Raw genomic sequence first — 23,413 nt, 5'->3', positions numbered from 1 at the left:
TGGGGGGTTGGCTGGCAGTGGAGAAGGGGGCACAGAATAGTAGAAGTGCTGGGGGTGCAATTTCCTAGAAGCAAGAGGAGAAGGTGTTTTGAAAAGGAGAGTGTGGCCAAGCATTGCTGAGGGCTGTTGAAAAATCACATGCAATGAACACTGCAAAGTTTCCATTGGATTAGGCTGTATAGGTGCCATTGGCTAGGGCCATTCTGATGGAGTGGTGAAGTCAAGGCCAGCATAGAAAATGAGAGAATGAAGTCAAAGTTATCTCTCTGTGTGAATTGAGGAAGAGTTAATGCAACTGGTGGAGAGGAGGAGCAAGAAGAGTCTCCAGCCACTTGCACTGAAATCAACATATGCATCCTTCTGTGGTTTCCATGGTTACCTAGGGTCATCTTTCTAGGCCCTGCCCTGACTCCAGAGTTCACCCCTCCTCACCGTCATCTCTCTGTTTCCAACAGCCCCGTGGCCCATCCACCCTCTGCCCCTGGAGTTACCTGTTCATCATCCACTGTTCTGCCCTCTGGCTCCCCTTCCCCACTGAACTGTCAAGCTTCCTGTTTCAGCAGTCAGTTTAGGCTGTTGAACAAATACAATAGCTGCTATGAGGAAGGAATCATCTCCAGAATGACTTTAAAGGTCACTGCCTATTATAGGAACATTTGTTGAGAGGAAAAAAAAAAGTCACCAATGAGCTCGCCCCTGGGTAGCAATTTTAAGAGCTGTTGGCTGTCCAGTCTCCCAAAGTCCAGGAAAACTCCAGGAAAGAACAGCCGTCACTGTTCTTACAGGTTTAGTTAGTTGATTTTACAGGGAGCACATGAATTTTAGCTAGATTAAATTTAGCCAGATCAATGAAGAGAATAGACTTTTATTTTATGCAGTATAAAGACTTCATGGCCATTGCCACACACGTGTGGACCAGGTGCAAATCCCCTCCTCAGGGACCTTCTTAAAGTGGCGAGATGGGGTGTGTTTTGACCCTGGGGAAATGGAAGCATTGTTCTCAGGTCAGTACAAATAAGATGGGTTATTGTAAATATTTCACATAAGCATCTGGGAAAAATGAGTTAAATCCTCCCTACTAGTACATTTGGCTCTAATATTATAAGGCTTTTCACACCCCTTTTGCTGTTTTAAATGACTAAAGATTTAGGGGTATCTTTACCTTTAGCCATTCGCTAGTCTTATCTGTTGCCTACTTCTTGATCAGAGTCACAACTCAGAATTGTTCAGTGCTTTCCATAGGGAATTGTGTGGTATGGAAACTTCCAGAAAAGCAGGAAGGCTACTTTCTTAGCCAGCCAGTGCAGTGATGCCCGATGATGTGCTCCCAATAGGAGCACCCAGGTCTTGAGAGTGTGCAGGACCCCGTGGGCTACTTTCCAGGGAAGCTGAGCCAGGGCAAGGCACCATTGAAATGCCAGTCCAGTCTTCTCGCTCTCTCCTTCCTCCCTTTGTGAAGGAGAGGAAAACAAGACGGCCTGAGATAATGCAGGTAGACCGCTGGGCACCTTCCCAAGAGCACTGTGTGGTTATGCCTGGACAGCATCAGCAGCAGCAGCTGGAGCTCTGGGTGCACACCCGCTTCCAGGGCAGCCTGGCCATGAGCGCATTCCCAGCCTCAGTCCCGGGCCACTCTCCTTCCTACCCCTCTGCCCACGAAACCCTAGCTTGAGGCCAGCTTCCTCCAGTGCATTAGTCAGGGTTCTCCAGGAAAGCAGAACCGACAGGCTGTCTCTCCAAGAGAGAAAGGGAGGTTTTATATATATATATATATCTGCTGTGTTATCTGAGTGATTATAGAGGCTAACAAGTCCAAAATCTGTTGGGCAGCTGCAGGTCAGGTCCCAAGGCCATCTGCCTGGGGCATTCTGTCTTGCACAGGGGATGTCTGGTTTTGTTCTGATCACACCCTCCACTGATTAGCAGAGGCCCCTCCAGCTTTATGGAGGGCCACCTGCTGTACCTGGGTCCACTGATTTCACTGCTCCCCTCCTCTAAAGCCACCCTTGCACCCCCACCCCCAGAATAATGTTCTACCACACAGTGGGCATAGAGCCAAACATCCCAGATTAACTCTCCCACCAGGAAGCCTTGAATTCAGACCCTTGCAGCCTGTCGCCTTGACCTGAGTGCACCTTCTGTTGGTCCTGCCCGCATTTTAGCTGCATAGCCTCCGACTCAGAGCAGGCATGTGTCAGAGCAGTGGGGTGGGCATGCTTGCTAAGGCTCCCTGGGTGTGGTCTGTCCAGCCGCCTCCCTCTGGCCCTGGGCGGCCCGTGTCCAAGGGGTCGGGCTCCTGTTTTTCTCTCTTTCCTTCTGTCTGTGTTCGGGGAACTCCAGGATTCCTGTTCAGCTGGGCACCCTCAAGGTGGCCTAGATCATATAGGACCTGGGTTTAGAGGCTGCTCTTCCCACTGGGCAGAATTATCTTCTACAAATGGAATTCTGAGATCACGTGTTTCATGTGTAAAAGGCTCAGGGGCCTGCATTCATCCCTAAGTCAGCTGTGACCGCAGCTGTCCCTACACAAAATATTTCCCCTTTTAAAAAATATCGGGCAAGTTCAGAATAGCTTCACACAATGCCAGCGCTTCTCCTGGAGATGATTTTTTTTCTTTCTTTCTTTTTCTTTCTAATCCTTGACCTACTTTTTTCCTGTGCTCAGTATACCTAATGAATAATAACAGCTTCAGAGAGTAATGCCAGGGGAAGCCCAGTGGAAGGAATGCCTAAAGAGAATGGCCCTGGAGCCCTGGGGATCAGCCAGTGGGTGCCACGCCCCTGCTCCTAGTTGGGGTATTGCAGGGGTGGCTCATGATGGAGCCTGCAGAGGGCCTGACACACACTCACACACACACATATATATTCACAAACCACACTGCAGGGTGCTGCAGGAAGAGTGCTTCAGGGTCAGGGATGTCAACGGCTCCCTAGAGCTGTTCTTCTAAAACTGATTCCATTCATGATGCGATCTGTGCAGGGAGGGAATAGGGCTGCTCCTCTGCCTCTGGAGCTGTAATCCTGAACCCTAGAAGGTTTGGGGGAGGAGGGGACAGTCACAGGATTCACTTGGCTCACACACCAAGGCGACAGGGCTGTGTACCCAGTCTGTGTCCTGCAAAAACACCACTGCCTCAGACCTGAGCATGCACCAGTCTCCATGAATGTGGAAAGAGGTGCCATCAGCAGGCTTTTGTTTTTCCGAGATCCTGAGCTTTTCAGAGGCAGCTAGAGAAAGGGGGTGCAAGAAGAGAGAGAGGACAGAGAGAAAAAGTGACATGATAGAGAAATGACAGAGAGAATAATAGAGAGAGAGAGAGATTGAGAGGGAAGGTGAATTAACTGCGGAGTCTGGGAAAGAACAGAGTTCTAGGCTCTCCTAAGTGGCCGTGTTCCCTGGCAACACTCTGATGGGAGGGCAGGACCTCTAAGGAGAAAGACTGTGATGACCTTCAGGGACCCAACCATAGACCACACAGCTCCCAGCCTTCACTCATCCTGGGTGACGTGGAAGCAGCAGAGCTGCTTCAAGGTCCCCATGCATGAGATGATGAGCATGGCAAGGACAGTCCTGGGGCTGAAGGGGCATGGGCTCACCCCTACTTCCTGACTCTCCACAAACTTTCTGGTTCCTGTGCAACTCTGTGGGTGGGGGTGGGGGGCTTGAATAATGACTGAAAACTAAGGGTGATATCTGCTCAGCAGGATGGGTTCTCTGAGTCAGATTTCACCTGCTTTGAAAGCATTGACAGACCTGATGTCCCCACACCTGCCCTTCAGGTCAGAGCCTCTGGGAGTCTCTTGATGACCCAGAGTGAGGTCCTGCTTCCTCCCTAGTGGTGATACTTGTGTGGCCCTTGGCTGTCACAGCTGGTTCAAGAAAAATGACCCCTTTCTAGACTTCAGCCATCTGAAAACTCAGTGAAGTTGGCACCTCTCTCCTGGCCCACCAAGCACAACAGGTCTCATCCAAATGGAGCAAGACATCACCTGCCAGGGCCCTACTTCCCACAGGTTCTCTGTGCGTGTGGTCTATGGTTAGGTCCCTGAAGGTCATCACAGCACTGACTAGAATTGTGTCCCCTCCCCATAGCTGTGCCCATGCCTGATGTCCTGGCGTGACTTCAGGTCCCTAGTGTCTGGGGTACCAAGAACATAAACCTGGTGACCCCTTGTTCTTTTATTAGTGTCACTGCAGTGCTGATATGCAGGAGGGATTGACTGGCAGAGAACAACAAAGCACAAACTGAGAAAGGACTGATGGCCACACTCCTGGAGCCACTGGTCTGCTTGCCAAGAAAGGGGAACTGTTTCCTTTGTTTAGGCTGCTGAAACAAGGTACTGCAGACTGAGGGGACTTAAACAACAGAAATGAATCTTCTTTCACCTCTGGAGGCTGGAAGTTCAAGATCAAGGTTTCAGCAGGGTTGGTTTCTTCTGGGGCCTCTCTCCTTGGTGAGTAGATGCCCGTCTTCATGTTCACACGGTGCTCTTCCTTCTGTGTGTCTGCATCCAGATTTCCTCTCCTAATGTGGACACCAGTCGTAATGGAGTAAGGCTCACCTTAATGACCCCTTTTTAACTTGATTACCTCTGTAACGGCCAAATAAGGTCACATTGTCTGAGGCAGTGGGGGTTAGCACTTCAACATGTGAATCTGGGTGGGAGACACAACCCATCCTATGATAGCAGCACTGATTTGAATCCCCTGGGGCTCCATGATTTCATTTTCTCCATGGAGAAAGAATCCAGGATGTCTAGAAAGCTCTACCTTTTTCATTCCTCCTGGATTTGGTCTGTTGCATCATTAGGGCAAACACTGGACAAAAGAGGGCATGAATCACATAGGTGTGTGTGTTTAGTGAATTTAGAAGAGACCAAAGAGCCCCAATCATGCTGTTTTCCAGCCACAAATGTGAATAGTTCACAGCTAACTGACTCTCCTAGAGAGATTTCTTTGGTCTACAGATCAGTGTCCCAACCCCTGCCCCTCAAGACCTCCATTCCTATTATTTTTCACCTCTTTAGCATTAAATCACCCCTGTTGCCTCTTTCATCTCCACCCCTTCCAAAAGGGGAGCCCCATCACACCATGGGTGTTGGCCCCTATAAGGTCACATGACCCTCATACCTTAGACCATTTTTTTGCATCCTTTTATCTCTGCATAAGAACCACACCCTGATCAGAAGATGTTCCCATCATGCACTCTACTTTGAAAATGCTTTCAGACCCATTTGATCTTTGCATCTGGAGGAGGAGGAAGCAAACAAAACTTTATCAAGCTTCTCCATATTTCAGGCTTACTGTTATTGGTTTTACATCTGTGGTTTCTTTAATCATCACATCAGCCTATGGCATGGTTGTGCATTAGGAGAAAAGATGTCATTATGATGCAGAAGCCTGCCAGCCCCGACCTCACCCCACTGATGTGCTGCACAGAGAGGGGGTGGGGTGGTGACCAGAGAGGCCTGAATATCAAGTGACATTGATCTACAGAGCAAATCAATGTAGATCGCAGGAAGAAGACAGTGTTCTTGAAGGTGGGGAGGGGGAGGTAAGCAGAGAAGTGGGGGTGGAGAGGGAGACCAGGCAGCACAAGGGGGTCACCTCCGGGGAGAGTTTTAGAAAGTTGTTCTGGGTGTTGCTGGTGGGCTTCCTTCCTTGCTGTGCTGTAAATGGCTCTTGTGATGTCTGGAGGCGACAGAGAGCTGAGAGTGGGCTTGTCACCTTTGGGTGTAGCTGCTGTGAATGCCACTGTAGAAATGAAGAAACTGGGGCTCAGAGTGATTGAGTCACAGCTCATCAATGACAGACCCACAGATTAATTTTGGGTTGGTCCAACTGCAGTCTGACACGTGGCAAACACTCCCTTAATGCTGGTGTGGATCTGCTTACCTTGCCCATTTCGGCCAAATACGAAACGGAGGCACTGCCGAGAATGCGACTTTCCCCTGGCCCAGCAGCTTTCTGAGGTGAAGTGAGCAAGATCACGTCCCTGCTCTGCACGAAGTCACGCCCCAACCCCCAAGGCACACAGTACTCCAGGTGTCTCCATAGCCCCTCCCCACCCTGCTGCAGTCTGCAGAGAGGACCTTCTTCAGTCTCAAGAAGTATGTACCACATTGACTCCCCAGCTGTAGAACTCCCAGCCTATTACTTTGTATCTGTTCACATTTCCAAGTATTTCCCACTTGCTTTTTTATCAACAACAGTGTAATAAAACACTTTTCCGGGTTCTATCTCCAAGGAAAAGCGTGGAAGCTTTAATTTCCTCTCCCAGCTTAAGGAGAGCAAACAAGTCCTAAAGCCAGCATTCTTTAACTTCTACCGCTATGGTTTCTGTCCCTTATTGGGTTTTCAAACCAAACAGTCAGGTTATAAAGCAAAGTAAAATTGCTTTTTATCCCTAAATCCAAAGCAATTTCATATTCAGAGCCCTGTGGGAACAAAGCCTTCCCTGATGGATGATGAGGCCTCCCACACAAATGGATTAGGCTAGCATCAATGCTTTAAGTGCTGCCTCCTGACCCTGAGCCTCTCCTTCCTCTCTCAGGCATCATGAGGAGAAAGAGGGAGCGGGGTCTGTCTCCTCCAGAAGAGCCAGACTTTGGAATAGGGAATTATGAGCCATCATTTCAGGGAGGCTTGGACGGTGCCCTCCCCAAGCTAATATAGTTCCAGAATCCCACCATCCAAGTTTGTTCCTTGGGTTGATGGATTATCTCCCATCAAAGTGCAAATGAACCTTAGGAATGGATTGCTTGTGCCCTTCTGAAGGGATGGGTGATAGCTTCCATTGCCCTCAGCTGATCGAAAGGGAGTTGGGTTCAGATCCCTGAATCCAGAGTAACAGCAGTTGAACATGGGTCAGTCAGTCCTGAGAGATGGGCGAGTGCCATTCTGAAGAAATGGATTGCTTGTGCACAGAGAGAACTAGTGGGTAGATGGGCAGGTTTTAGAATGACACTTGGTCTTGTCCTGGCTCTTCCATCTCCTGGCTGTGTGACCTGGCATGGAATACCTAACCTCTCTGTGTGTGCATGTGCTCCTGTGCACACTGAGGATAAGGAGAAGCTGCATAATAGAGATTACAGACTTAAAGTCATTAGGACAGAATACATGCTGGGTCAATACTAACTGCATCCCATACATTTTGATATGTTGTGTTTTTTTATTTAATTCTATGTATTTTTCTTTTTATTTAAAATTATTTTACTGAATTGTTGATTTACAGTGTTCATTTCTTCTGTACAGATAAGTGATTCAGATATATATACATATACACACACACACACACATATATATACACACACACACATACACACACACACATTCTTTTTCATATTCCTTGCCATTATGGTTTAATCACAGGATACTGAATGTAGTTCTCAGTGCTATACGGTAAGACCTTGTTGGTTATCACTCTGTACACAATAGTTTGCATTTGCTAATCCCACAATCCCAATCCATCTCTCCAGGACCCCCCTCCCCCTTGGCAAACAAAAGTCTGTACTCTGTGAGTCTGTTTCTGTTTCATGATAAATGCATTTGTGTCATGTTTTAGATTCCACATATAGGTGATATCATAAGGTATTTATTTGTATTTGTATGACTGACTTCACTTGGTATGATAATCTCCAAGTCCATCCATGTTGCTATAAATGGCATGATTTCATTCTTTTTATAGCTGAGTAGTATTCCATGGCGTAAACACACACACACACACACACAGACACACACACACATCCATATCCTCGTTATACATTATTTGCTAATGAAGATTCAGGTTGTTTCCATGTCTTGGCTATTGTGAATAGTACTGCTATGAACATAGAGTTGCAAGTATCTTTTTGAATTAGTTTTGTTCAGCTAAATCCCCAGGGGTGAGATTGCTGGATCATATGGAAACTTTCTTTAGTTTTTTGAGGAAACTCTATACTGTTTTCCATAGTGGCTGCACCAATTATATTCCTCCCAACAGTGCAGGAGGGCTCCCTTTTCTCTATACCATTTCCAGCATTTGTTATTTGTAGACTTTTTAATGATGGACATTCTGACCAGTGTAAAGTGCTACTTCCAATTTTATGTTTTATATTTTCTTTGACATCATTGTGATTCAGAGCTAGACTCTAAAGCCAGACTGTCAGGATTAGAATCCTAGCTCTGTCACTTGTTAGCTGTGTGACCTTGGGCAAGTGAAGTAACTATCTTGTGCCTCAATCTCCTTATCTGTAAAGAGGGATCAAAGTTGTACCTTGGTCATAAGAGTTGTTGGTGATGAATGACTTCATGTAGATTAAAGTACTTGGAACAGTGCCTGGCACTTACTAAGTAAGTATTACATACATATGTGGATTACCTCCTGAGCACCTTTTCCCTTTTGCTAGTTATATTTTAAAGTAAACAGCATTTCTTTAATGTAAATGTTAAATGGATTAACATTCCCTTATCTCTTTTGAATTTTGATGTCTTTGGTATCTATTTGGCATATCTTCTCCTCTCCCCTCCAAGAAACATCCAGTGTTTTTACCTATTGAAATGCCTCAGCCTGTTACATCATAGAACACAGTGAACTTTCCCATGATAAGATCACAGCATTTCTGAAAAGCTGCCCAGATGAACATTTAGGGGGACAGATTTAGTCTAGTGCTATTTTTTTTTTCCCCAAACTGTATCTCTTGGATCTCTGAGGGTCATGGGATGAACTTCAGAGATTCTTAAAAATGAAGCCTCATTGTGACAGACAGGACTCAAGTGTCTCATTTTATCAACACCAAACTCTCCCCCAGAGCCCAGTCTATAAAGCAGAGAAAGTTTGTCCTTGACATATTCAAACTTTCATACCCTCTATTTTCACTTCCCTGACCTGGGCAAGAAAAGCTTCGGGGCAGATGTCTGACTATAGTCCTCTTCTGTGAGTCCCTTCCATGTGGGCTGCCATGTTGGAACCTTGATCACATGACCTGGAGGCCAACTGATTGGACAAAGGCCTAGCTGTGGCCAATAGCTGATTGGTAGGCAACCACAGCGGCACCAGAAGAGGGACCTGCTGGGAGTCAAGTGAACATTAAGGCAGATGGCATCTCAGGACATCTTTTGTGGTACAGTGACTGCCCCCAAAGGCTCTCTAGTTCCTGCACTCCTTTCCTGTATCCATGAGGCCTGACTCTAAAAATATTTCTGGGGTCCTACTGAAGCTTACCCATGCAATCTGTGTCTTAGCTTCTTTTATTCCAGAACTATCCTAGTAAAAGCAGTGGCTTGAGTGCAGCTCCATTCTTGACACCTAAGACTGGCACGCTTATTGTATAATCCTGTGGACACTTTTGCTCCCCTGTTCTTGGCCTGTGGCCCTGACCTAAGTGCCATACATAGTCCAGCCATCAACTAGTCCCAGTCCATGGTCACTTGAGACTCACCAGGGGACCCGGGCCTTCAAACCCAGTAACCTCCCATCATTGCATTATAAAGTCTCTCTTTTGCCCCCTTGAGGCCCAGCCTGTGATGGGGCTTGAAAAGTAGCCCAGTTGGAGTTTGTCCAATGGTGGTAGAAAGATGAAAGAAAAAAATCTGACCAAATGAATAGAGGGGGATGGAGTAGTCCTGTGCTTGATTTTAGCCTTTTCTTTCCCTGAAGTTCAAGGCTGTGTTGTTCCATGAATCACATTTCCCTGTTTGTGCTTCACCTAACCCAGGGGAAGTTGTAGCAGTAACCACTTGTGCCCCCTGAGCTAATGCTCGGTGTGCACCTTCCACATCCGGGCACTGTCCTAAGTTTGTCACACCCTGACCCTCAAAAGAATCCTCTGAGATTGGCCTAGAGTGGCCCCATGTAGATGTGGGCGATCTAGAAGCACAGAAGTGTTAAGTAACTTTCCCCACATTGCACAACTAGGAAGCCAGAGTCGAGATTGAAACCTGAAGAGCCTGCCACTTATCTGCAGGGTAACAGCAGGGGCAGAGCCCTCCTCATCCAGCAGTGTGGTCCCCAGGGATGTTGGGAAACCAGCCCCAGGAAGCTCAGATCCCCTCAGAGGGAAGAGAAAGGGTGGGCCCTTTTCTTGAAGTTGAAAAAAAAAATCTGCTCCCAGGAGTTCCCAGGAGTTCCCGTCATGGCTCAGCGGAAACAAATCTGACTAGAATCCATGAGGACCCAGGTTTGATCCCTGGCCTTGCTCAGTGGGTTAAGGATCCGGTGATGCCATGACCTGTGGTGTAGGTTGAAGATGAGGTTTGGATCTGGCATTGCTGTGGCTGTGGCATAGGGTGGCAGCTGTAGCTCTGATTCGACCCCTAGCCTGGTGTGGCCCTAAAGTGGCAAAGAAAAAAAAAATCTGCTCCCAAACATATTATCTAGTGGCTGATAGCCCATCATCAAAAAGCCATTTCCCTAATGTGAAACCTTACGTTGTTCCCAAGTTTTCCATATTTCAGACAGGGTCACCTTTGTGCCTGTCCATCTCATTCCTTGGAGGTGGGTGACCCCTGATAAACACCATGCCCCACAGCCTCTCTGGGTCACCCATGGGTATGGTCTACAACCTTGCTGTCCTCCTCTGTGTGGCTGCTACCTGCAAGCAGAACTCTCTGTAGACTCAGCAGTGGCCTTTACCTCTTGGAGATGGTTACCAGCCAAGGGGTCACCTGCTTAAATGTGGTTTTCTAATAAATAAGTGGTGATTTTTAATATGAGTATGTCCCAGCTATTACAGGGGATATACTTAGACTTTCCCTCATGTATCTGAAATTCACATTTAACTGGGCACCCCGTGTTTTTATTTGCTCAATCTGGCAACCCTCTCTCAAAGGACTTTCTCCACCCTGCAGCTTTAGCCAGCCAAGCACTTCATTGCATTTTTGCGACAAGCAGGATGTGATTGTCTTTCCCTCTGCTGGGAGTGGAGCAGTGGGGAGCTGGGCATTTCAAGAATGAAAAGGATCTTGGTTTGTGTCTCTTCCACCCTGATCTGCCATTCCTTCCTTCCTCACCCCTTGAGCTCCATCCTGGCTCTGGGCCCAGATGGGTGGCTTTCTCTCCCTTGGGGTTGGGAGCTTGTGTTTGTTTCCATCAGGGGTTGTTCATTGACCTCCCCCAGGTACATCTGTCTGCCGGGTTGGAGTGAAGTAGACGAGGAGAAATGCCTTAACCAACTGGCCCTGAGACTCCATCTGGTGGTTCCTGGACTCAAGGATCACAGTATCTGCTGGTGAAGGTCAGCCAGGGTACGGCCACCCCATTGACAATGGAACAGCAAGGCCTTGAAGAATGGAGGTGTTGGCATAAGTGGAGGGGGCGGTGAGAGGACAGTGAGCCCCACTTAGTAGCCTATCAGGATCACTGGAAGCCCTTCCTGACCTGAGTAGTGTCTGTATGATCACATGACACCTGAATGTCCACTACGTCCATTCAGTTCAACACACTTTACTGAGCACCTACTATGTGCCAAGCACGCTACTGGGCTCATATTATAAGGATGATAAAGATGCAGTCCCTGCCTTTAAGGGCCCATGTCTTCTTGTGGGAGAGAGACACATGGAGAGGATGTTTCAGCCCCACAAGCTGGGTGCAGGGAGGGTGATGCCCAGGGCACCTCAGATGCCCCAGACAGCGGGTTGGGGACACACAGCTGGGCTGTCCTACCTGCCTCAGGGCACAAGGTCTCCCCCCAGCACAGACTCCAGGAAGCAGTCAATACCTGTCATTTCAAACCATGAGACTGAATGGAAATACTTTTTTAAAAAGCCCCCATTTTCAGGAAATAACTTAGCCTGGTTTACCCAGGGGCACCTTTAGCCCATGGAAATCCACCATGGGAAGCCATTTGTTTAAATACTCACACACATCCCCGGGCTCCCGTCCCATGCCAGGTGCTCCCTCCTTCCCCAGCAAACTTGTCTGTCTAGGCTGGTTTGGGCTAATTACTGAGCAATAAATATTCTGCTTTTTACACATTGGCTCTGCTCAGAGCTGCCAAGAACATTCAGCCTGGGGCTGGGTGCAAGAGGGAGACACATTTTTTCATTATTTTACCTACAAGATTCATCCAAAGGTGGGGAAATAGGTCCATTGCCCTAACTGGCTAGTTGGATAAGAACCAATTCCTCATTAATTTTAAGTATGTCAACTGGAGAAGGTGATTAAAGTGAGAACGACTAATGAGTGGCTTTCCTGGGAACAGACAAAAACACATGCAAGACATGGGACAGACCCAGGTAGGCCCTGGGCTTACACACAGCCGCCCTTGCTAGCTCTGCCAGGGCACTGGGCTCTGGAGGGGCTCCGTGGATTCTCCCTCCCATGGCGAGGTCTGGTGCTGCCTGGGCAGCCCATGATCCCTACACAGCGATTTGGACTTTGCTCAGATGAAGTAGAAATAGGAGATGAAATACTGCAGGCTCTTGGCATCTTTCTAAGTGGCCTTGGGAGGCCCGGATAACATTAAGGGAGCCCGAGCCACTTAGTGGTTATGTACAGCCATCCACAGCCAAGGAGCAAAGCTGTTGGCCTGTATTAACCCACTTGCTGTCCACTACTCTGTAAAGCAGGCAGGTCTCTGCCGTGTTCAGGGGAAGAAGGCTGCTTGGTTTCTTAGAGCAGCTTAGAAGACCAGCCCCTGGTACCATCCTCAGATTGATAGAGGGGGAACCCTTTGCCCTTGCAAAAGGGGAAGGAAGGGTGGGAGGAGGGCATGTCAACAAGAGAGGGACCAGCATCTAGAGTAAGCTGGGCTACTGCCTATTATCCAGCTCCTTTGTAGGAAGACCTCCAATCCACTCTGGAGTTTTTACAGGGTTTTTTACAGTGCATTTTCTGTTTTCTCAGCCTCCTCTTTGTGGATGATTCAGATGATTCAGTCTGGTGACCCAGACCAGACCAATCAGAATAGTGCATGCTTATGGGCATGTGACTCTGCTAGACCAATCAGAATCAATCTAGGACTTTTCTGGAGGTATTGAAAAAAGAGCTTCTTTTTACCAGGTTGCTAAGCTGCTGGAACGTAAGTTACTTTGCCATCATTGGGAAAGAATTGGCTTGGAATAAAGCCAGTGCAAAAGAAGGCAGAGCTAAGATTAAGAGAAATGGAACCCTAACAACATGGTTTTAGTTCTTGGGTCAAGCTATGCCTGAAACCCTGGGGTTTTTCAGTTACCTGAGCCAATGCTACCTCTTTCCTTAATAAGCTTGGGTTTGATTTCTATAGTTTATAACCGAAGACTTCTGTTCAATAATCTAAATATATAACCTTGGACAAGTTATATTTCTGAGGCTCAGTTTCCTCATAGGTAAAATAGGGACCCCAATTCCCCATCTGTACCTATTGAAGAGAGCCAACCATATGACCAAAGATGTAATATTTCCTTGGCCACATTAACCATTTTCACCCTTGCAGAATAGGCCTAGGCAGACTGCGCAACCTCCTTGGAATGGGAACAATTTGAATATGGATATGCAAAGGAATCTGTACTCTTGTATGGGAATATTTTTCCCCAAGGATAATTGCACTTTTAAAAATTGTTATTTTGAGGAGTTTGCATTGTGGCACAGCAGAAATAAATCTGACCAGGATCCATGAGAATGCAGGTTTGATCTCTAGCCTCACTCAGCGGGTTAAGGATCCCATGTTGCCCTTGAGCTGCAGTGTAGGACACAGACACAGCTTGGATCCCCAGTTGCTGTGGCTGTGGCATAGGCCAGCGACTGGAGCTCAGATTCGACCCCTAGCCTGGGAACTTTCATATGCTGCAGGTGCGGCTCTAAAAAAGCAAAAAAAAAAAAAAAGAAAAAAAGCATTATTTTGAGATGATCGTAGAGTCCCATGCATTGATAAGAAGCAATACAGAGAGATTCCATATCCCCTTCATCCAGTTTGCTCAGTGGTAACATCTTACATAACTGCAGTGCAATATCACAGTGGGAAGATTGGAGAGATGGGATTAAGATGGTGGAATAGAAGAAGGAAGCTCAACTTCTCTCCTAAAAACAACAAAATTTACAACCAGATGGACCACAAACTTTCAAAAAGATATCCTACTCCAGAAGACAAAGAGAAGGCCACATCATGAGGTAGGAGGGGTGATTACATGATATAAGCAACCCCACACCCCTGTGGGGGGGAAGCCCCACATACTGGAAAATAACTATCACAGAGACTCACCTATAGGAGTGAGAGTTCTGAGGCCCATGTCAAGTCCCCATCCGTGGGGATCTGGCACTGGGAGAAAGAGCCCCTGGAGCACCTGGCATTGAAGGCCAGTAAGGCTCGTGCATAGGAGTTCCATGGGACTGGGGGAAACAGAGACCCCATTCTTAAAAGGTGCACACATTCTTTCACTTGCACTGGGTCCCAGGGCAAAGCAAAGTCTTCATAGAAATCTGGGTCAAACCTGACTGCAGTTCTTGGAGGACATCCTGGGAAAACAGGGGTGAATGTGGCTTGTTGTGGGGGAAGGACATTGGAAGCAAAGCTCTTGGGAATATTCATCAGAGTGCCTTTCTCTGGAGGTGGCCATTTTGGGGAAATCTGTCCCCACCCATCAGCACTGAGAAGCCCCAGGGCAAACAACTATCCAGGTGGGATCACAGCCACCTCAGTAAACAGGCTCCCTAAAGACCCCTCAGGCACACAGCCACCTCTAATCCCATTCAGAGACAAGCCCCACCCATCAGAGGGATAGGAATCAACTCCACCTACCAGTGGGCAGGCATCAGTCCCTCCCATCAGGAAGCCTACAGCAAGCTCCCCATACCAACGTCAGCCACAAGGGGGGCAGACACCAGAAGTAAGAGAGGCTACAACTCTGTTATCTGTAAAAAGGTCATCACACCAAAAACCTATAAAAATGAAAAGACAGAGAACTGTAACTCAGATAAGGGAGAAAGAAAAAAACCCCAGAAAAACAGCTAAGTGATCAGGAGAGTCTCAGCCTCCAGGAAAAAGACTTTAGACCATTGATGCTGAAGATGATGCAAGACCCTGGAAATAAACTGGAGGCAAAGATGGATAATTTGTAGGAAACAGTGAGCAAAGAGATACAAGATATGAAACTTAAGAAGAGAGGCACAGTGGGAAATTTGACAATGATGGTATATACTGAACTTATACAAACTTAACTGCTTTTACGTGCACAGTTGAAAGTGTGTGTATGTGTATGCTTAGTACTATGCCGTATGGAGACTCACATGACCACCATACCACCACAGTCAGAATATAGAACACATCATCACAAGCATCTCTCATGCTCTCCTTTTTCACCCACAGTTCTCTCCTCCTGCCAAACTCCTGGTAGCCACTGTTCCATGTCTATAATTTAACCATTTCAAGAATATTATATACATGGAATCACATGGTATATAACCTTTTGAAATCAGCTCCTTTCACTCAGCGTAACTCTGCTGAGATCCATCCAACCCGTTGTGTGTATCAGTAGATTCTTCTTTTGGCGGAGTAGTATTTCATGATAGGGATGTGCCACAGTTTACCTAACCATTCATGTACGGAGGGACATCTGGGTTTTTCCCAGTTTTTTGCCCTTAACAAAGAAAGCTGCTATGAACATTTATGTGCAAGTTTTTTTTTTTCTTTTTACAGCTATATCTGCAGCATATGGAAATTCCTGGGCTAGGGTTCAAATCCAAGCTGCAGCTGCCAGCCCTGCACCACAGCCACGGCAACACCAGGTGCAAGCTTCATCTGCAACTCACACTGCAGCTTGCAGCATCGCCAGATCCTTAACCCACTGAACAAGGCCAGGGATTGAACCCTCATCCTCACAGATACTATGCCAGGTCTTTAACCCACTGAGCACAACTGGAACTCCCAAGCTTTTGTGAACATAAGTTTTCATTTCTCTGGGATAAATGCCCAAGAGTATAAATGCTGGATAGTAAGTTAAGTCCATTTTAAGTTTTAAAAGAAATTGCCAAATTAATTTTCCAGAATGGCTGAATTACTTTACATTCCTGCCAGCAAGGGGTAAGAGATCCAATTTCTCTGCATTCTCACCGGCATTTGATATTGTTACTATATTTTCTATTAGCCATTCTGGCAGGTGTGTGATGATATCTCATTGTACTTTTAATTGGCATTTTTGTAATGGTTAATGATACTGAATATTTTTTCATGTGCTTATTTGCCATCTGTGTATTCTCTTCAGTGGCATGTCTATGCATGTCTTTTGCCATTTTTGTCCACTTTCTAATGGGATTTTTGAGTTTTGAGAGTTGTTATATAGTCTAGATACTTGTTCTTAATCAAATTTGTGATTTGTAAATCTTTCCTCCCAGTCCATAACTTGTTTTTTCAAACTTTTAAGATGAGATCTCACAGAGCAAAGGTTTTTAATATCGGTGAGATCCAATTTGTCAATTTTCCCTTTTGTGCATCATGCTTTTTGGGCCAAGTCTAAAACCTCTTTGCATAAGAGTTTCTCCTATTTAATAAAAGTTTATGCTTTTACATGTTACTTTAAAAGCTCATGATCCGTTTTGAGTTAATTCTGTATGGGGTATGAGGTTTAGGTTGCTGTTCATGGTTTTGACCTATAAATGTCCAGTGGTGGTAGCATAATTGGTTGGAAAGTCTTTCTTCTGTTGAACTGCCTTTGCATCTTGCCAGTAATTAGCTGGCATATTTATGTGGCTTTATTTCTGGATTCAGTGTGGTTCCCCGGATCCACCTGTCTATGCCTCTGTCACTACTATGCTGGCTTGATTACTGTACTTTAATCCTGGGTAGAAGGATTCCTTCCACGTTATTCTTCTTTGTCAGGATGATTTTAGCTCTTCCAGGGCCTGTGCTGTACCACATGAAATTTAGAATAAGATTGTCCTGATGATATTTAAGCTACCTTACCGGGAAAACCTTGCTTGGATTTTGGCTTCAATTGCATTAAACCTATAAATCAAGTTAGGGGGAGTTGATGTCTTCATGTTGAATGTTCCAATCCATGAACAAAGTATGGCTCCCTGTAAATTTAGGTTTTCTTTGATTTCTTTTATAAGCATTTTGTAATTTTCAGCATAATGATCCTGTACATGTTTGGTTAGATTTATTACTATTTCATTTTCTTTGAAGCAGCTGTAAGTTCTGTTGCATTCTTTCTTTTGGTTTCCACTTGTTTGTTGTCAGTAAATAGAAACACAGTTGACTTTTTGTGTTGATCTTATATCCTGCAACCTTATTGGAGCCCATTTCTTAGTTCTAGGAAGGTTTATTTTGTGGATTCCTTGGAATTTTCTAAGTAGACATTTCTATGTTTTCTGCAAATAAAGGTACTTTTTATTTCTTCCTTTCTACTATGAAGGCCTTTTATTTCTTTTTCCTGCCATATCGCAATGGGTAGAACTTCCAGCACTACGTTAAAGAAGAGTGGTGAGAGAAGACATCCATGCCGTATTGGTGATTCTAGAGGAAAGCATTTAGTTTTTTACCATGAAATATAGTGTGAGCTCTAATTTTTTTGTAGATTTTTTTTATAAGGTTGAAGATATTCCCCTCTGTTCCTAACATACTGAGAGTTTTCATTATGGATAAATGTTGAAGTTCACCTAATGTTTTTCTGTGTCACTTGGAATGATTGTATTTTTCTTCTTTAACCTGTTGATATGATGGATTACATTGATGGATTATCACATATTGAACCAGCCTCGAATATGTGGAGTAAATCCCATGTGGTCACTGGACTTAGAAATAAATATATACACACACACGCTGGTTCTGTTTCTCTAGAGAACTCTAATCCACCAGCTGATATCTGTTTAATCTCCTAAGAGTCTTTGAGCCACAGAAGTCTCTCTTCAGAAACTTTAGGCTCAAAAGGGCCATGAGAAGAGGGTTCTGGTGTCAGGAGAAGCACCACTGTTTCTGAATCCTGGCCTCCTCTGAGCATGTCGCCTGACACATAGGGATACCTGCTGTCCCTGGAGACTCACTCTCCCCGCCCCCACCCCACAACAGCTCTGTTCTATTTCTGGCCTCTGTGTGTTGGGATATACTCTCTCCTGGCAGTTCCCCTCTGCAGAACCCTCTTGGCCCTTCTTCCTTGGCAAGCTCCACAGATTCTTTTTTTTTTTTTTTTTGTCTTTCTTTTTTAGGGCCACACCTGCGGCATATGGAGGTTCCCAGGCTAGGGGTCCAATCAGAGCTGTAGCCACCAGCCTACACCAGAGCCACAGCAACACGGGATCTAAGCTGCATCTGCAACCTACACCACAGTTCAGGGCAATGCTAGATCCTTAACCCACTGAGCAAGGCCAGGGATTGAGCCTGTGTCCTCATGGATGCCAGTCAGATTCGTTAACCACTGAGCCATGATGGAACTCCAAGCTCCACAGATTCTAAAACATGGTTCTTCCAGAGCCTTCTCTCTGCAGCCTCCTTAGATGACTTATGGATTCAAGGCCCCGGAGGACTTCCGTTTGTAAATATCCCCTTCTCATAGGTCTGCTTTTGGGAGTGACGTGTTGGGAAGCTCAGAACTTGAGGCCAGAGGTGCTGGCTGGCCCAAGCTGTGGCCCTGCCCCCAACCATCTGGGTCCTCAGGCAAAGCGAACCCCCCCAACCAGCTTCCGTGCCCTTGTCTCCGGAAGGAAGGGACTGAAATGGCAGGATCCTCAGCTCACGCTGTTAATGTCTAATGGTGTCTGTAGTCAGTGCTTAGGACTGGAAACTAAAGCTTCTAAGTAACAAATAATAATATCCTATATGTACATTCTGCTTTGTGTTTTTCACATTTTCTCACTCAGTACTATCATGTGTCCTGAGAGGTGGATTCTGTATGACTGCCCTAGTGCAGACTTAAGGAGCTTATGTGACCTGTTTTAGGTCACCCAGGTAGCCATAGGCACAACAAAAAGTACAGCATTTCACTTTTTACTTTTAGTTCTTTGTTCTTGCTTTAACACCTAAATAAATCACTCAGCTCCTAAAAGCTGGTTGTAGGAGTTCCTGTTGTAGCTCAGCAGGTTAGGAACCTGACACAGTCTCCATGAGGATGTGGGTTTGATCCTTTGCTTAGTGGATTAAGGACCCGGCGTTGCCACAAGCTGTGATGTAGCGAGGTTGCAGGTGAGGCTTGGATCGGTATTACTGTGGCTGTGGCATAGGCCCCAGCTGTTGCTCTGATTCGACCCCTCACCTGGGAACTTCCATATGCTGCAAGTGTGGCTGTCAAAAGAAAAAAAAAAAAGAGCTGGTTGTGTCTTCTGTGCCTCCAAAACCCAGAACAGTGCTGGGGTCCAGGGCCCACATACATACTAGTTGAGTTAGCCCGCTCTTCCTCTAAGACTTGGATGACTGGCACTGTGAGGGACCCTGAGTGGCCACAGAACCATCTGCCGCCAGGGCTGGAAACAAGCTTCATCTATCCACTGGAGCAGCTTTCAGCCCAACTGCCTACAAACTACTCAGGGAGCTTTCAAAGGTCCCTTTCAAAAAGGACCATGCCTGGTCCCTTACAGATCTACTAAAGGGGAGTCCCTGCAGGTGAGGCCAGGCACTTGCATGTTCTTAAAGCACATCAGGAGAGTCTAACGTGAAGTTAAGGTCAGGGAGATCTGGGCTAAAGCTGTGATTCTCAACATGCTGGGGCCTCAGAATCACCTGAAAGGCTTGTTAACACTCAGATCACTGGGTACCACCCACGGAGTTTCTGGTTCAGTAGGTCTGGGATGAAGCCCTTCACTTTTCTAACACGTTTCCAGGTGATGCTGACACTGCTGGTCCCAAGGCTGCACTCAAAATAGATAATAATATCTTGACCCTCAGAATTGAAGAAAGTAAAAAGTCAAGAAACATCAATGTTTTCTCCCCCCCCACCATCGTCCCACAGCTGCCATCCCAGGAGGTGCCTCAAGCATGGATTAGAGTGATGAGGGCCACCCAGAAGCTGGAGTCAGTGCTGGGCACCCAGTGCTGGCACCAGAAGCCTCATTCCTGCACCAATCGGGTTACTGATTCAGCAGAGGTTCGTAGAGCGCTGGTCTAAGCAGGAGCATGTAGTCAACAGGGCAGGCAAGACTTTGCCTCCCAAGGAGAAAGAAAAAAATAGCACAGTCGTTTGAGGTGGTGATTTTGAAGGCTTTGTGGAGAAGATTTAAAATGTCAGTGCTACAGTGATTACCTTGAGAGAACGATTTAAATTGAGATGTCAGGAAAGGACTTTCCCAAGAGGCAACAGTGGAGCAACCAAAGGAATCAGTTATTTGGAGAACTGGGGATGGTGGGTTTGGGCAGAGGAAACAGCCCATGCAAAGCCTAACGGGGAGCAGGCCTGGGGTCTCCCAGGAGAACAAGGAGCCGGCGTAGTTAGTAACAGTGGCAGGAGACGATGGAGGAGTGGGCAGTGCCCAGATCATGGGCACAGGGTGTGAACTGTACCCTTGGTGTAGCAGGAGACCAGGAGGGGACAAAAGTGGGCATGATGTGGCCATGAGGGGACAAAAGCAGGGTCTGAAGTGGCAGGTAGCTGGGTAAGGAGCCCACCATGGAGCTGAAGCAGAGGCCCCTGGAGCCATGGGTAATGAGGGCATTGGCAGACTTGAGCAGGACACAGGCCCCGATGGACCCGCTGGAGAAGCACCTGTCTCTTGGTGGGCCGGTGCCAGGGCCCCTCACATCTCTGCTCACAAAGCATCTCTGAGGCCCCCGGGGAAATGTCACTTCCTTTTCTTGCAGTTCTGAAACGAGCTTATTTACCACTCAGCAGCTCTCTGATTTATGAACTTCCTGGCTCAGCATCTTGGCACACTGTGGGATTTTAGAGGAAGCTCTTAATGAGGTGAAGGAGGGAGGGGACTTAGGGATGGAGTCTGGTGATGTGGGCTCCATCCCTGGTGCATCCCAAGTCCCTCACTCAAAAACTCCAACCCCCGTCACTGGTGGGGGACCCAGGGCCTTACCAGCCACAGCTCCAGCACAGCTCTGCCCGACACAGAGCCCAAGGTTTACAGAGTTGGCCTGAGGTCCCGCCGCCACTGTTTCAGGCTGAAGAGTCTTAGGAAAATGACTTAAACTCTCCAAATCTCAGCTTCCTCTCCTAGGATGGGGTCGTGAAGAGGAGTTGTTCGGTTAATGCATGTGGGGCAGGTGCAGAGCAGCTCCGGGTAGAATTATTATTGTTGTTCTTTTTGTCAGTAACTACTCAGTATGGTCAGATACAAGTTACAACTCGATTGTAGGATTATATCTAGCAGTTCTCTGTCCACCCTCCCCACCTCACAAAAGCGGTACCAAGAAAAGTCGTTAGTGGTAGCATAAGGCCTGCTAGCCGTGATCAAGCAGTGGCCTCACTGTTCATGCTGTGAGCACTTGACACACTTTGTATCACTTACTCTTCACACTATCATGGAGTCTTTGCAGAAGCGTGTTAATCCTCTTCTGTAGATGAGGGAATGGAGCCCCAGAGGCAATCAGTAACTTGTCTAGGGTCACCTAGCTTACCCATGGCTTGAGTCTGTGGTCATCAGTTCTGTGACCCTGAGCAGGACAAGGAAGTTCTTGGAGCCCCAGGCTCTTTGCTTGAACTTCACAGCATTGTCATTGGCACTGAGTCACAAGGCGCGTGTTCCTACTGCATGGAAGCAGACATCATTACCCCTGGCCTCCCCTCCACGAGCAGCTCAACTTCTTTTTTTTTTCAACCTTCTCACACGCAGTGTATGAAGTTCCTGCCTTAGGGGTTGAATTGAAATTGCAGCTGCTGGCCTACACCACAGCCATGGCAATACCAGATCTGAGCCGCACCTGTGACCTACACTGCAGTTCATGGCATTGCAGGATCCTTAACTCACTGAGCAAGACCAGGGATCGAACCCACATCCTCATGGACACTATGTTGAGTTCTTAACCCGCTGAGCCCCAACGGGAACTCAAGTAGCTCAACTTCTGTTCATCCGATGCCCCTTTGCCTGAATCAATTCAGCAGAACACATTGCTGTGGCCTTTACTAAATGCAGACAGACATCAGGGTGCTTATATGTCATGAACTGAAGAGTTTCTGCCAGTGGGCGAGGCTGGGGCCAGTGCTAGGTGAGGAGGACTTGCCAGAAAGGCTTCTGAGGGCTCAGCAGGTCCAGGGCACAACGTCCTTGGCTGTTGTTCTGGTTTGTCTAAAACCCCCAGGCCTGGCTTTTCCACCTGCACCTCTTTATGGCAATGGCTTCTCACCTTCTAGGGGGTTGTGTGCTCCTAAGGACCGTCTCCCCAGTCCGATGCATGAACACTCACAATCCCAGGGCTTATATTCACCCTAACGCTTCCCCGTAGCCTGGGTGGATGTGGGATTTCATAGGGAAGTGAGGGAAATTTCACCCCACAACAGGGCTCAGGGCAGGGCTGTCCCAGGCCCTGGGTGTGAGGACCTGCCCTCACAGAGTGAGATCCACACATGACAAGCGTGTCTCATGGGCATTCTTCCCCTAGTTTCACATTTTAAAGTGGGGGGCCTTAGCTTTGCAGGGGAACACTCCATGTCTGGCATAACCGTGGGGCGGCTCCAGCAGGCCTGCAGCTCAGTAGCCTTCTGCCCTGCAGCTCCTGCAGGCTCCGCACAGCCCGGGCCCTTTGGCCTCCTGTGTGCCCAGACACCCCCCTCCCCCTGGGTTCTCGAGGAGCCTGTGCTGGGCCTGGCCATAGTGCTTTTCAGCACAGCTTTCCATGGTCCTTCACCCCTCATCAAAACCCAGCCACGCCAGAGTTCCTGCCATGGCGCTGTGGGTTAGGAGTTCAACTGCAGTGGTTCAGATGGCTGTGGAGGTGCTGGTTCAACCCCTGGCCCAGAGAAGTGGGCTTAAGGATCCAGCCTTGCTGCAACTGTACCTTGGATTCAATCCCTGGCCTGGGAACTTCCATACGCCATGGGTGGGGCCATAAAATTAAAGTACTGTGCATGTATTAAAAAATAATAATAGTAATAATAATAATAACAATAATAATAGAAAAGCCCAGCCATACCAGACAAGGCTCAGACCACCTCCGTGCTGTGCCCCCCTCCTCCTCCCAACCCTGAGGCTTTCTAACGCTCCTCACCATGAACCCCACAGGGTGTGTAGGGTTGTGGGCCTAAGCAGCCAGAACTCAGAGTTCCTGAAGTCTTCTGTTTTATATTTGTAAGTTGTTCAATGTTTGCTGCTCATTCTGTATTTCCAAGTTCACTTAAACATTTGAAAAAAGAAACCTGATGCTTCAGGATGCTGTCTCTGTTTCCGCCCAGGATGCTGGCTGCCCCCTATCTGGAGAAGCAGTACCCAGTCAGTAGGAGCATCTGTGTGTGATTGTTTATTCACTAGTCTGTTCCCCATAGAGGATGGCCTGAGTCCGGTGGACTCAAGTTCAAAAATCTGTTCACTTACTAGTTGTGTGACTTTGGGTAAGTGACATAACTTCTCTGAGTTTCCCAGTTGCATTAGCTATG

At 47.1% G+C, this 23,413-nt stretch overlaps 1 protein-coding gene across 12 annotated transcripts in view; it reads left to right on the top strand.

Annotated features, from left to right (window-relative positions):
* PDCL3 (phosducin like 3) overlaps nucleotides 1–23,413 on the top strand; it is a 185,631-nt gene that overhangs the window by 47,759 nt on the left and 114,459 nt on the right. For 5 of the 12 annotated variants that reach the window (XR_014841392.1, XR_014841390.1, XR_014841393.1 and 2 more), the window contains one exon: nucleotides 11,098–13,573. The exons of 4 other annotated variants lie outside the window; for them this stretch is intronic. The gene's annotated coding sequence lies outside the window, so the exon portion shown is untranslated. Of the gene's footprint in view, nucleotides 1–4,324; nucleotides 4,456–5,848; nucleotides 6,112–11,097; nucleotides 13,574–23,413 lie in introns of those variants that run through there. 3 more of the 12 variants (XR_014841407.1, XR_014841405.1, XR_014841406.1) reach the window with 3 other exon arrangements.

This window comes from Sus scrofa, chromosome 3, assembly GCF_054392235.1.
Source record: "Sus scrofa isolate SSC_HxYL_T2T_F1_AM1 chromosome 3, Sscrofa_HxYL_maternal_Yorkshire_Landrace_v2.0, whole genome shotgun sequence".
Taxonomy (NCBI): Eukaryota; Metazoa; Chordata; class Mammalia; order Artiodactyla; family Suidae; genus Sus; species Sus scrofa.
Note: the sequence above shows the minus strand (reverse complement) of the source record. Positions and strands in the feature narration are given on the sequence as shown.